Source organism: Euprymna scolopes, chromosome 4 (assembly GCF_053919585.1).
Source record: "Euprymna scolopes isolate OS-2025 chromosome 4, ASM5391958v1, whole genome shotgun sequence".
In the NCBI taxonomy this organism is placed as follows: domain Eukaryota; kingdom Metazoa; phylum Mollusca; class Cephalopoda; order Sepiida; family Sepiolidae; genus Euprymna; species Euprymna scolopes.
In genome coordinates this window covers 153,815,775-153,829,058 of record NC_136485.1, presented here as the reverse complement: position 1 = coordinate 153,829,058, position 13,284 = coordinate 153,815,775, and positions in this window count along the sequence as shown.

Sequence of the window (13,284 nt, the reverse complement as noted above, 5' to 3'; positions counted from 1 at the left end):
CTGCTTAGTACACACATGTAGGTACCATCTCTGGTCCGAACACACATGTAGGTACAATCTCTGACACTTACACACATGTAGGTGCAATCTATGTATATGCAATCTCTAAGCCATACACACATGTAAATACAGTCTCCAAGCCGTACATACATGTAGACAGCATCTGTAAACTGAAGTCCCAGTAGATATTCTCTCAAAGTTTTAAACACCATCTCTCAACCGTACACACATGTAAATACCTTATAATATTAAGTATTCTATTAGGTTGACAAGAAAGTTCCCGCGGATTTTCTAAATCTTAATTACAAATGATGTATTTTCAAATAACATTTCGCAGTAGTACCTTTACTTTATATATCATTTTAAAGAGCGTTTCTCGCTCTATCTAATCGTTTAAATTACAATCGTTTTAAAACAATTAGCTTCTCTTTTCAGAATCTTTAATGGTCAATGCTCTGACGAACTGCAGACACTTGTGCCCCCACGATGTAGACACCCTTGACAAACCCGACAGGCAGCTAAATCCCACCTCCACACAGTAGAGATCCCTAGATGTAAAAGATCTTTCTACTCCAGTAGTTTCTTCCCTAGAACCGCTAGACTCTGGAATTCCATTCTAGGTTCCTGCTTCCCTAACTGTACTGACATGCAGAAGTTCAAGTGTAACGTGAACCGACATCTTGCTGGCCAAATCCTAACATAGTACCCCAGTAGTTGCTGCCCCTGATAGTAGCCCCCTACATCAAAGTGGCAATGTGCCTTGTTTGGGGTGAAAATGTAATAAAAAAAAAATAAAATAAAATAAAAAAAGAACGTTGAATACAAGATGGAAAAAAAGCAAATTCGCACAATTTTTCTATTTCAATTCAAGCTAGGCCGAAAATTTGCTGAAACAGCTCACGATAGCAACAAAGCACGTGATGGTGCTTATTTCGATCAATAAATGGTTGTTTGAGCAGAGGTATGTTCATCTGAATTTACAAATTAAAAACCGCAAGAGCTTTCTTTTCACAATTCTAATTCTCAATCATAATTCATTATCATAGTTTCTAAATTTCTCCTGCCAGCCAACTAACAAATGAGCTGTATGGATCTTTGTGGTGTCATATATATATATACACATATGATATATGTGTGTATTATGTTCTGAATGGCTTATTTGACGTCTCTGGTCTGGACAAACAAAGAAACTATTATTGATTTCCAAAGAATTGGCACCAACGCTACAGCCAAATGAGTCAGTCCAATAAATTCCCTCTTGTGTTTCTGTGTATTCTGCTAAAACGGTCTTAACACAATACCCCTACTTGTATACACTGTCCACTTTCTCATTGTAGCAGACGCTGAGAAGAATATTTAATAATGATAAAGAGAATCTATATTGTAATTGAACATTTATTTGTCTGTCCGTTTGTTAGTCACGTATATGCTTCCAGAAATGCTTGCCAGAAGAGTGGAAAATTTGGCACAAAATATCCTTACATTGCTGGTTTAGGCTCATTCCAAGACTACTAGAGACGTAATGGTAAAATTGGCCTTGACATTAGAACTTGCAAGAATTTACAAAATGTGATCCAATAATGTAAATGATTCTATTAGTTTATATTAGTTAAAGCCAACAGAATCTTAATTAGTTCTGCAGATAATTCTCTTAAGAATGGAGATATAATTAAATTCAATGTCTTGAATCCGTACTAATGTCAGGGTAGCCAACGCAGTAGTAATAATCAGAAGTGACCTTGGAAAAAGAAAGAGTAAGTTAAGAGGTGGGGGGGAGGGGTTTACCAATGAAAACTAATCTTTAATGTGTTTATGCGTTTTACTTCTCTGTTTCGACATTAAATAAACAAAACACCTTGATAAAACAAAATCTAGGCATATTTCTGAATTTCTAAGATGAAGCTAGACAATTCATACCATTTGGATTCTTCAGACTACTGTTCTGATCCTGATTGTTATTTTTACAACATTTCGGTCGATGTAACCTCCGACCTTCTTCAAATGTATTTTGTTGAACTCGAGAATCTGCACAGAATTTCGAATAGAACCCTTTATCCGGATTATTTGGATTCATCAGATTACTGTTCTCATCTTAAGTGTGATTTTCACAACGTTTCGGTCGATGTAACCTCCGACCTTCTTCAGAACTTGGGAATGTTTCTGTCGAACTTGGGAATTTGGACGAAATTTCAAGCAGAACCCTTTATTTACTTCATGAGGGTAGCTTGCTCTTCTTCCATCAGCCATGACTGGATAGAGCTCCTAAGTAATTCTCAATTGTATTGTTCAGTAGACCACACTGAGGATTGAACCTTCAACCTTCAGGGGAATATCACTTTTTACGATTGATTTTTCCAAGTAATCTAACCACTGCGCCACGGGTCCTTGCACATTCAGTTATGAATTACCCTCTTCTGGAGGTTGAAGGTTCAGTCCTCAATGTGGTTGACATGAAAATAATTTCAAATAATACAAATATCTAAGTAATCCCTTTCTTAGTTATATCTTTACGCGTTCCTGAATGTCAATTTCTTCTTAAGACACTTTAAGCCTAAACCTTAAATTTTAGACTTTTTTTTTCTGGAAGCAACTTTATATTTCCATCAAAATTAGAATAAACATTTTAGACATGATGTTTAAATAATAATATATACAAGAAATTGAAATGTACATCTGCAGAATAGATACTACACTCTGATCTCGGCCAAAAGGCTAAGGAGAACAAATCATTTTTATCAGCTTTGCCTTAAAAGCGACACCAAATGTTTTTGTTTTATTAGGATTGGAATATTCCACTTTCCTTTTAAGGGGTGACAAGGTTTATTTGGAATATTCCACTTTCCTTTTTTAGGGATGCACAGCATGATAATGGTCGAAGCGAATATGGATAATAATATATAGATTGATTTTAATCTTTTTTAAAAGCATATAATCGTGAAACAAAACTAATTGATGAATCAGTTTTAACTGTCCTAGGACGAGTATTTTCCTCGTGCACTCATGCATACACGAAAAGATGCATATAAATATTTATAAGTGGTATTGATTTGAAGATGATATCTTGATTGTATCAAAATGTGTTGGTCGAAAAGGGGGTTGGCGAAAAGAGAAGAATTTAATTCATTGAAAAGTTAACATCAAAACGACTGATGAAGTTTTGGCTAAAAAACAGTGTAGTTTGCCAAATTATTCAAGAAGGAAAAGAATCAGAGGTCATTAAATTTGACACTTTGATAGATTGTTTAAAAACACACACACAAATACTCGAAAAAAAAAATTATTCAAAATAACATCATCTTATTTTGGACTGAAAATTTAATCAAACATTTTTATTCACATCAAACTTGACAAACGTTATGAATTTTATTGACCCAATTTATTTGAATGAGCAGGAGGGGAGTTCCACAAATATTCTACGCATACACACTTACAAAAAGCATATATCTAATATTGTTTGGGTGATTAATCAGAATCAGGATGTAGAATTGGAAAAATGGGAACGTTTTGGGGTATATGAATCGCTATCGTGAAATTTTTTGCATATTACCCCCCCCTAAAAAAAGAAGCATTTTTATAATTAAGTTTTTTTAAATAAACAAATCTTCCACAGCTAGTAGTAATAATAAAATAATAAATATATATCGATTTAAAATTACCCGTAAAGCAAACTATGTAGATGAACCCACGCAAGCGTAGTTTTAAGTTTTTGAATGTATCCGCACATTCAACATATGTTTTTACAATAATAAAAACAAAAAAAAAACAAACAAACAAGTATTTAGTTAACTGTTTAGAAATTTAAAAAGAATCGGAATTAGTAATTGTATCAGAATCAGAGATTTAGAATGGAATCTGTAATAGTATAGGAACCGCAAACAATATTGCAATTATCCCATTACTAATACCTAATATAAAAAATTAAATCAGTTGGATTTTAGAAATGTAATATAAGTAGCGTTTAACCAGACAAATAACATTTGGATTCGGATTGTCATTTATTATTTTTGTACAATGATATTGGCAATGGACTAGCATATTTTGCTACAATATATGTAAAAAAAATACTTAATTTGGTTGACAGTTTGTTAATATAGAGACATTATTAAATAAACACCTTAAAAGAAAAATCATTTAATATATTCTTTTAGTAAGAGTCACAGTTATATATTTGCTTTTGGTTGCTTCGATACTGAACTTATCAAAGAAGGCGTGGTTATAGATCATAAAAATATTTACAAAACAAATTTGGACATAATGGATTCCAACTTCAAATTAAAAAATACAGTAAAACTTCAAATTAAAAAGATATTAAAACTTCAAATTAAAAAAAGAAAGATGAACGAGTAATTGACAGATGGATTTCAATTTGGTTGTAATTGCCACTTTTCACGTTTTGTGGCGCCACTCTTCAGTCCTTCGATATTAACTCATCATAACTGCTCTTATTCATCATCAATCAATTAGAATTTTCAAACGTCTCATTCACGATTCAAGTTTTAAGCAGCCTAATGAGAACAGAATATGAGACCACATTCAAATCCGAATATTCTTTAAGACAACAGATTTATTGAACACTATAACATTATACAGCATAATCGCGTTGACACACCGGTTCTCGTCAGATCACCAAAGTTAAGCAACGTTGAGTCTGGTTAGTACCAGATGGGTGACCATTTGGAATTCTAGGCGCTGTATGTGCTCTCTGCTTATCTCAGCATTTGTTTCCAGCCGTCCTATACATAAACTTCACTTGCTATTGGTATTTAATAATGTTGACTCAGGAGAGGTGTGGTCGGAGATTACGCACCTCCTGCAAAAAAAAAAAAAAAAAAAAAGAAAGAATTCATGCGCAGGCACCCCTTTGTGGGTATCCATAGTCTGTCAAAGACTGAAGGAACCTTCTTTTGTTATGTTTTTCATATATAATTATTTTTATATATTTTATTATTTTTATATATATTATTTATATAAAATGAAGCCAGTGAGAATGTGGATCTGTCGATAGTCTATTAACGATTAAATGCGACAAGGATTAAACTTTTCGCTTCTTCATTATGACCTGCTTTACATCTATGTATTTTTTTGATGTTAACAAAATGTATTTGGAATATATTTCTATTAATATTTAATATGGCTTTAGATTTCATTTATTAATATTAGCAACTAGAGGAATGAAGAGGTATTCTTTACCGACAGAAAAAAATATTTTCAATCAAACACCATGTTGATCTACATAATAAGTAGAAATATTAAAGATAAATATATAATTCCATGTTTCTTCTGTGAGAAAGAGAAAGTTTAGAAATGAATAAATAAATGGTAATAAGGAATGATACACTGTATAAAAGACAAACTCGGGAAATTAAAAAAAAATCAAACGAAATCAAATCCAAGTTGCGTTTTCTTTTTAACATTAAATGTATATTCTTAGGTTACTGGAAACATGGAACACATTCCCCAAAATAGATTAAATTCACATATCAATATTCATGTCTTCCAGATATGAAGATTATGTATAACAATATTTTTAAGGAAACCAAATTTTAATCTCCAGTTGATTACGTTCACATGAGTATAAATTTTGATAATCTTAAATTCATTTTGATTTCCTTCTATTTAGTATGGGTCCACAAGTACCCGTGGCGTAACAGATAAAGTACACTGTGAAATGCAGTTGTAAGTGACACTTTTCTGGATGTTTAAGCTTCAATTCTCAGTGATGTGAAACATACACCTGCGAACAGCCAGTGCTTGTGGAAAAGGCATGTTTCCACTTCCGGACCCGTATTGAGGCTGAAGGCGGCTACATTGAATAGATGTCAGCTCTACTACATAATCAAGTTACCTGAATTGATTTTTTTTTTAATAAAAGTTTTAAAATAAAGCTGTAGTTTTTTTTTTTTTTTTTTTAATTTTTCATTTATTGCAGACAATTATACTCAACTTTTATTAGTTGTTTTACGACGTTTCGGCCAATTGTTCCTCTGGCCTTCGTCAGGTGGTAACCGCGACGGATAGGAACTCTGAATCTCCTGACTGCATTCACTGCAATTACTGCCTTCCGTAGTTGTTGTCGTCTCACCACGTTTTGACCAAGTAAGCTTCTGACCGGCTTTGGGTAGGATTGAAACCGCTATCTTCAGACAATCATCACTTGGAACAGTAAAGATTCAACGTCTCTATCAACTGCGCCACGGGGCCCGAATGGAACCACCTGACGAAGGCCAGAGGAATATTTGGCCGAAATGTCGTGAAACAACTAATAAAATACGAGGATAATTGTCCGCAATAAATAAAATTAATAAATAATACTCATCTCAATGAATTCCAATTAAATAATAAAGCTGTAGTGTTGTTTTCTTTAAGGTGACAATTTGATCGTTACACCCTGTTTGTAAATTGCAGATATAATTTATTAAAATGTCTGGGTTGCTTTGCAAAGCTGTTAAGCCACCCAATATAGAAGAAGTCAAATGGAATAGCATTTGAAATCTGGAAATTTTACTGACGGATCTTAATACAGTTGAGAATGTCAGAGTGTCACAAACGTTTTATGGACTAATAAGAAAGATGACATGAGCTATAATCTTAAGTGCAAATTTATACATGTTTCATAAAAATTAGCTGTCAAGTGTCACTCATGTGTCTCTTTCAGAATATGTAGACATTTGCTTCCGATTAACCATACACACTCTCACCTTCCGTTAATGCATTTAAAGATAACACACATATCTGTACATATGGTATACATCTTTATCAAAGTTAGGTATCTGTATATGTGTGTATGTATTTCTGTGTTATTCATTCCTAAACTAAATTAAAGATCGTTGTGAATTTGAAAACACTGCTTATAAGCCAAGCATGTTTAAATGTAGGCCATGTTTTGTTTTGTTTTGTTTTATGCAATGGAGAGAAGAATGGGAGTGGAATTTCGGCAGCAATTAATAAATACTAGCAGCAGTTAATAAATACTAACAGCAATTAATAAATACTAGCAGCAGTTAATAAATACTAACAGCAATTAATAAATACTAACAGCAATTAATAAATACTAGCAGCAGTTAATAAATACTAGCAGCAGTTAATAAATACTAACAGCAATTAATAAATACTAGCAGCAGTTAATAAATACTAGCAGCAGTTAATAAATACTAGCAGCAATTAATAAATACTAACAGCAATTAATAAATACTAGCAGCAGTTAATAAATACTAGCAGCAGTTAATAAATACTAGCAGCAGTTAATAAATACTAGCAGCAATTAATAAATACTAACAGCAATTAATAAATACTAGCAGCAGTTAATAAATACTAGCAGCAGTTAATAAATACTAGCAGCAGTTAATAAATACTAGCAGCAATTAATAAATACTAACAGCAATTAATAAATACTAACAGCAATTAATAAATACTAGCAGCAGTTAATAAATACTAGCAGCAGTTAATAAATACTAGCAGCAGTTAATAAATACTAACAGCAATTAATAAATACTAACAGCAATTAATAAATACTAACAGCAATTAATAAATACTAGCAGCAGTTAATAAATACTAGCAGCAATTAATAAATACTAGCAGCAGTTAATAAATATTGGCAGCAATTAATAAATACTAACAGCAATTAATAAATACTAGCAGCAGTTAATAAATACTAGCAGCAATTAATAAATACTAACAGCAATTAATAAATACTAACAGCAATTAATAAATACTAGCAGCAGTTAATAAATACTAGCAGCAGTTAATAAATACTAGCAGCAGTTAATAAATACTAGCAGCAGTTAATAAATACTAACAGCAATTAATAAATACTAACAGCAATTAATAAATACTAACAGCAATTAATAAATACTAGCAGCAGTTAATAAATACTAGCAGCAGTTAATAAATACTAACAGCAATTAATAAATACTAGCAGCAGTTAATAAATACTAGCAGCAGTTAATAAATACTAACAGCAATTAATAAATACTAGCAGCAGTTAATAAATACTAGCAGCAGTTAATAAATACTAGCAGCAGTTAATAAATACTAGCAGCAGTTAATAAATACTAGCAGCAATTAATAAATACTAACAGCAATTAATAAATACTAACAGCAATTAATAAATACTAACAGCAATTAATAAATACTAACAGCAATTAATAAATACTAGCAGCAGTTAATAAATACTAGCAGCAGTTAATAAATACTAGCAGCAGTTAATAAATACTAGCAGCAGTTAATAAATACTAACAGCAATTAATAAATACTAACAGCAATTAATAAATACTAACAGCAATTAATAAATACTAGCAGCAGTTAATAAATACTAGCAGCAGTTAATAAATACTAACAGCAATTAATAAATACTAACAGCAATTAATAAATACTAACAGCAATTAATAAATACTAACAGCAATTAATAAATACTAGCAGCAGTTAATAAATACTAGCAGCAGTTAATAAATACTAACAGCAATTAATAAATACTAACAGCAATTAATAAATACTAACAGCAATTAATAAATACTAGCAGCAGTTAATAAATACTAGCAGCAGTTAATAAATACTAACAGCAATTAATAAATACTAGCAGCAGTTAATAAATACTAGCAGCAGTTAATAAATACTAGCAGCAGTTAATAAATACTAGCAGCAGTTAATAAATACTAGCAGCAGTTAATAAATACTAGCAGCAATTAATAAATACTAACAGCAATTAATAAATACTAGCAGCAGTTAATAAATACTAGCAGCAGTTAATAAATACTAGCAGCAGTTAATAAATACTAGCAGCAGTTAATAAATACTAGCAGCAATTAATAAATACTAACAGCAATTAATAAATACTAACAGCAATTAATAAATACTAACAGCAATTAATAAATACTAACAGCAATTAATAAATACTAACAGCAATTAATAAATACTAACAGCAATTAATAAATACTAACAGCAATTAATAAATACTAACAGCAATTAATAAATACTAGCAGCAGTTAATAAATACTAGCAGCAGTTAATAAATACTAACAGCAATTAATAAATACTAACAGCAATTAATAAATACTAACAGCAATTAATAAATACTAACAGCAATTAATAAATACTAACAGCAATTAATAAATACTAGCAGCAGTTAATAAATACTAGCAGCAGTTAATAAATACTAGCAGCAGTTAATAAATACTAGCAGCAATTAATAAATACTAACAGCAATTAATAAATACTAGCAGCAGTTAATAAATACTAGCAGCAGTTAATAAATACTAGCAGCAGTTAATAAATACTAGCAGCAGTTAATAAATACTAACAGCAATTAATAAATACTAACAGCAATTAATAAATACTAACAGCAATTAATAAATACTAACAGCAATTAATAAATACTAACAGCAATTAATAAATACTAACAGCAATTAATAAATACTAACAGCAATTAATAAATACTAACAGCAATTAATAAATACTAACAGCAATTAATAAATACTAACAGCAATTAATAAATACTAACAGCAATTAATAAATACTAGCAGCAGTTAATAAATACTAGCAGCAGTTAATAAATACTAACAGCAATTAATAAATACTAGCAGCAGTTAATAAATACTAGCAGCAGTTAATAAATACTAGCAGCAGTTAATAAATACTAGCAGCAATTAATAAATACTAACAGCAATTAATAAATACTAGCAGCAGTTAATAAATACTAGCAGCAGTTAATAAATACTAGCAGCAGTTAATAAATACTAGCAGCAGTTAATAAATACTAGCAGCAGTTAATAAATACTAGCAGCAGTTAATAAATACTAACAGCAATTAATAAATACTAACAGCAATTAATAAATACTAACAGCAATTAATAAATACTAACAGCAATTAATAAATACTAGCAGCAGTTAATAAATACTAGCAGCAGTTAATAAATACTAACAGCAATTAATAAATACTAGCAGCAGTTAATAAATACTAGCAGCAGTTAATAAATACTAGCAGCAGTTAATAAATACTAGCAGCAGTTAATAAATACTAACAGCAATTAATAATATCCATAATAATATCCATTTCTCGTTTTACCTAAGTAAAATGTAAGAATTGTCAGCAGCAGAATGTTCCTATTAATACATTTCTTCCTGTACATATTTTGAAAAGATCTTTCAAGGAACATCGTTAATGAAATTCTAGGAATATTCTTAGCATGAAATTTGTTATTTTTTTCGGGGGGTGGGGTAGGATTGCAATAGAATTTTTATGTTTTCCTTTGCATGCACACTGTTCCACATCTTTACGTTAAAAGGTAGCATCTTCATCCATACAATAATCGATAAGAATTTTTTTTTATCCGTAAATATTAACACGCTCATCTGGGTCACTGCAGTAAACTTGAATAAAACTTCAAAGTTATGTGGCAGATGTAGAATTATTTTGTTGGTTCGCAAGATTTGGGGAAAAGATTTTAAAGAAATTATAAGATGCTATAAAAATGTTATGACCTTAACGGCTTTGCGATCATCCATTTTCTTTTTTGCTAACAAACACATTTGAAATGTAATTACGATCCTTGTTTCCAGCGATAAAACTAATATATATATATATATATATATATATATATATATATATATATATATATATATATATATACATACATATTCATATATATATATACATATATATATATTCATATATATATATACACACACACATTTATATATATATATATATATATATATATACATATATATATACACACATATATCCATACATATTCATATATACATACACACACATATATATCCATATATATCTATATATATAAATATCCATATATATATATATATATATAAAGCTAGGTGTATGCATATGTTTACATACGTATATGTATAGAATTCACGGCTAAACAAATTAACCAATTATTACAAATTTGAGAAACACAGCTGCTAGATGCAAGGATAGGCAATGTATGCTATATTTAGTTAAATTCAGTTTCATACAAAGGTGTCAAAGAGAGAGTGGAAACCCTGCATTAAAATTCAGATATGTCAGCTTATTATGAAATTTTAACAATAGGTATTGGACATCAATAAGTATTATCAAATTTTCAGTTTTTTAAAGGGTTTTTAGGGGACATTATATTAGCAAAAACTCTCATTTGATAAAAATTGGAATAAAGATTCTAAACATAAGGTTTAGTGGCATTATATGTTGGTTTTAATATTCATGATATGATGTAAAATAGGAATTTCCAAGTTTCGATCCGGGGGGGGGGGCATTAATTCACTTGGAGAGATGCACTGTCAGTCTTCGTTAGGAGAAGGAAACTCTGATTTAAAACCTGCTGTCTACTGTATACTCTATTCTGTGACAATCATTTGCACCGACAAAGATTAGCGGTAATACCAAAAAGAGTGGTTGGTTCTACACAAAGCCTTCACCCCTATAAACAAATCATCTGTAAAATAGCTCATTAATAAAAGTATTAGTATAGTTTCAGTTTCAGATAGGCAGATACTAGTCATGGGACGATTCCAAATTTTTTCCTGATTTCTATACAATTGCCAATTCTGTTTTAAATTTCCGATTCCGAGCCAATTACAGATTCCGATTCTGTAAAATCACTCAATATTTAGCTATAGAATTTTTTTCCTTAGATTATCGTAAAAACCTATGTGATATAAGGCATATATTTTCGCGAACGTGAAAAATACGATTTATAGATTTTAATTTTGTAACTTAAAATCAATAATTATTTACCATTTTATCTTTGGTAGCAGTAATGGAAAATTATGTTTTAAACAAAAATAAACCAAATAAAAAAACAACTAGCGGGACCTGTGGAAATTCCACAGGGGACTCATTCGTATGTAATATATTGATGTTGGCATTCTGTAGATGTTCAGTGTAAATGGAGACGCTCTGATATCATTGTACCTATTTACAATGCCTCCCCACGGAACAGAGTTAGACACCAGGGTCGTTTTTTAACGTGGAGAAAAGGTACAAAAATAAAAATTGCCTCAGTTGTGAAGGATTTCTCCTCTACTGAAAGAGAACGAGAAATGGAAGTGCCACATCTGAAGAACACATACTACACTTTGATCTTGGCCAAAAGGCCAAGTTTCTGATATTATTGTAGCTTCTTTTGTTAAAACTGCAAAAGTATTTATCTAAGCTAGCCCGGCAAAGCCCGGTCATAAAGTACGCTTAATTATATTTTAATTATTGTAGATTTTGTATATATTATTATAGAGGTAATGTTCTATCGATTTTTATATATTATAAAATGGCGATTTCAAAAATAAAATATATATATATATCCATATTACTTGGGTGCATTAGCTTGAATCGAAACGAAAATAAAAACTTATGAAAAAAATATATGTACATATATATATATATATATATATATATATATATATATATATATATATATATATATATATGTATATATATATATATATATATATAACTTGAGTTCCTTCAGCCATAATCGAAACCGAAATCAAAACTTATGAAGAATTCTTGAAAAAAATATTTATATAAAAAAATAGAGTGCCGTCAGTTATAATCGAAACCGAAACCAAAACTTATGAAGAATTCCTGGTAACATTATTTATGACAAGAAATGGAAGTACATAACAATTAAATGACCTGGACTTGAGTGTGACGCAGAAAACAATAAATTCGCTATCGTATTAATATATAGATTACACGAATCGTTTTTGGCATCAGAAAGTAGGCACAATTTTTTTTTTCCAATTCTGATACCGATACCTTAAAATTTTTTGATTTACTCGATCCCCGATTCTGATTAATCGTTGCAACACTAACAGATACAAATCTATTACTATTAGAGATTTGGAATCAAAGATGGTGTTCATTGCTAAAATGAATAAGGAATGGATGTATATTTTTTGAATGCTAATATTTTCTCATCGTGTGTAACTCTGTTGCAGCTGCAGTGTTCGTTGGTAAAAACGGAAGACGTTTTTGACATTGCTTGCAATGCAAATGGCTGGCCTTTTATTTGGCAGCGTTATCTTTTCACGATCTGCAAGGGGTTCTATTGATCTTAGTTCCCTCTCAGTAGGTAATTGCTGGAATTCTTGTTTCTCGAGTTTTCTTGTTCTTCTTTCAGTTTTTAACATTTTTTTTGTTTGTTTTTGTTTAAATGTCTTTTGTTTTTCTTATTCTGTCGTTTTTTCCCCAAAAAACTCATGAACGAGTGGATTAAATAATATATATATATATATATATATATATATATATATATATATATATAGACACACACAAAAAAACGAAAGT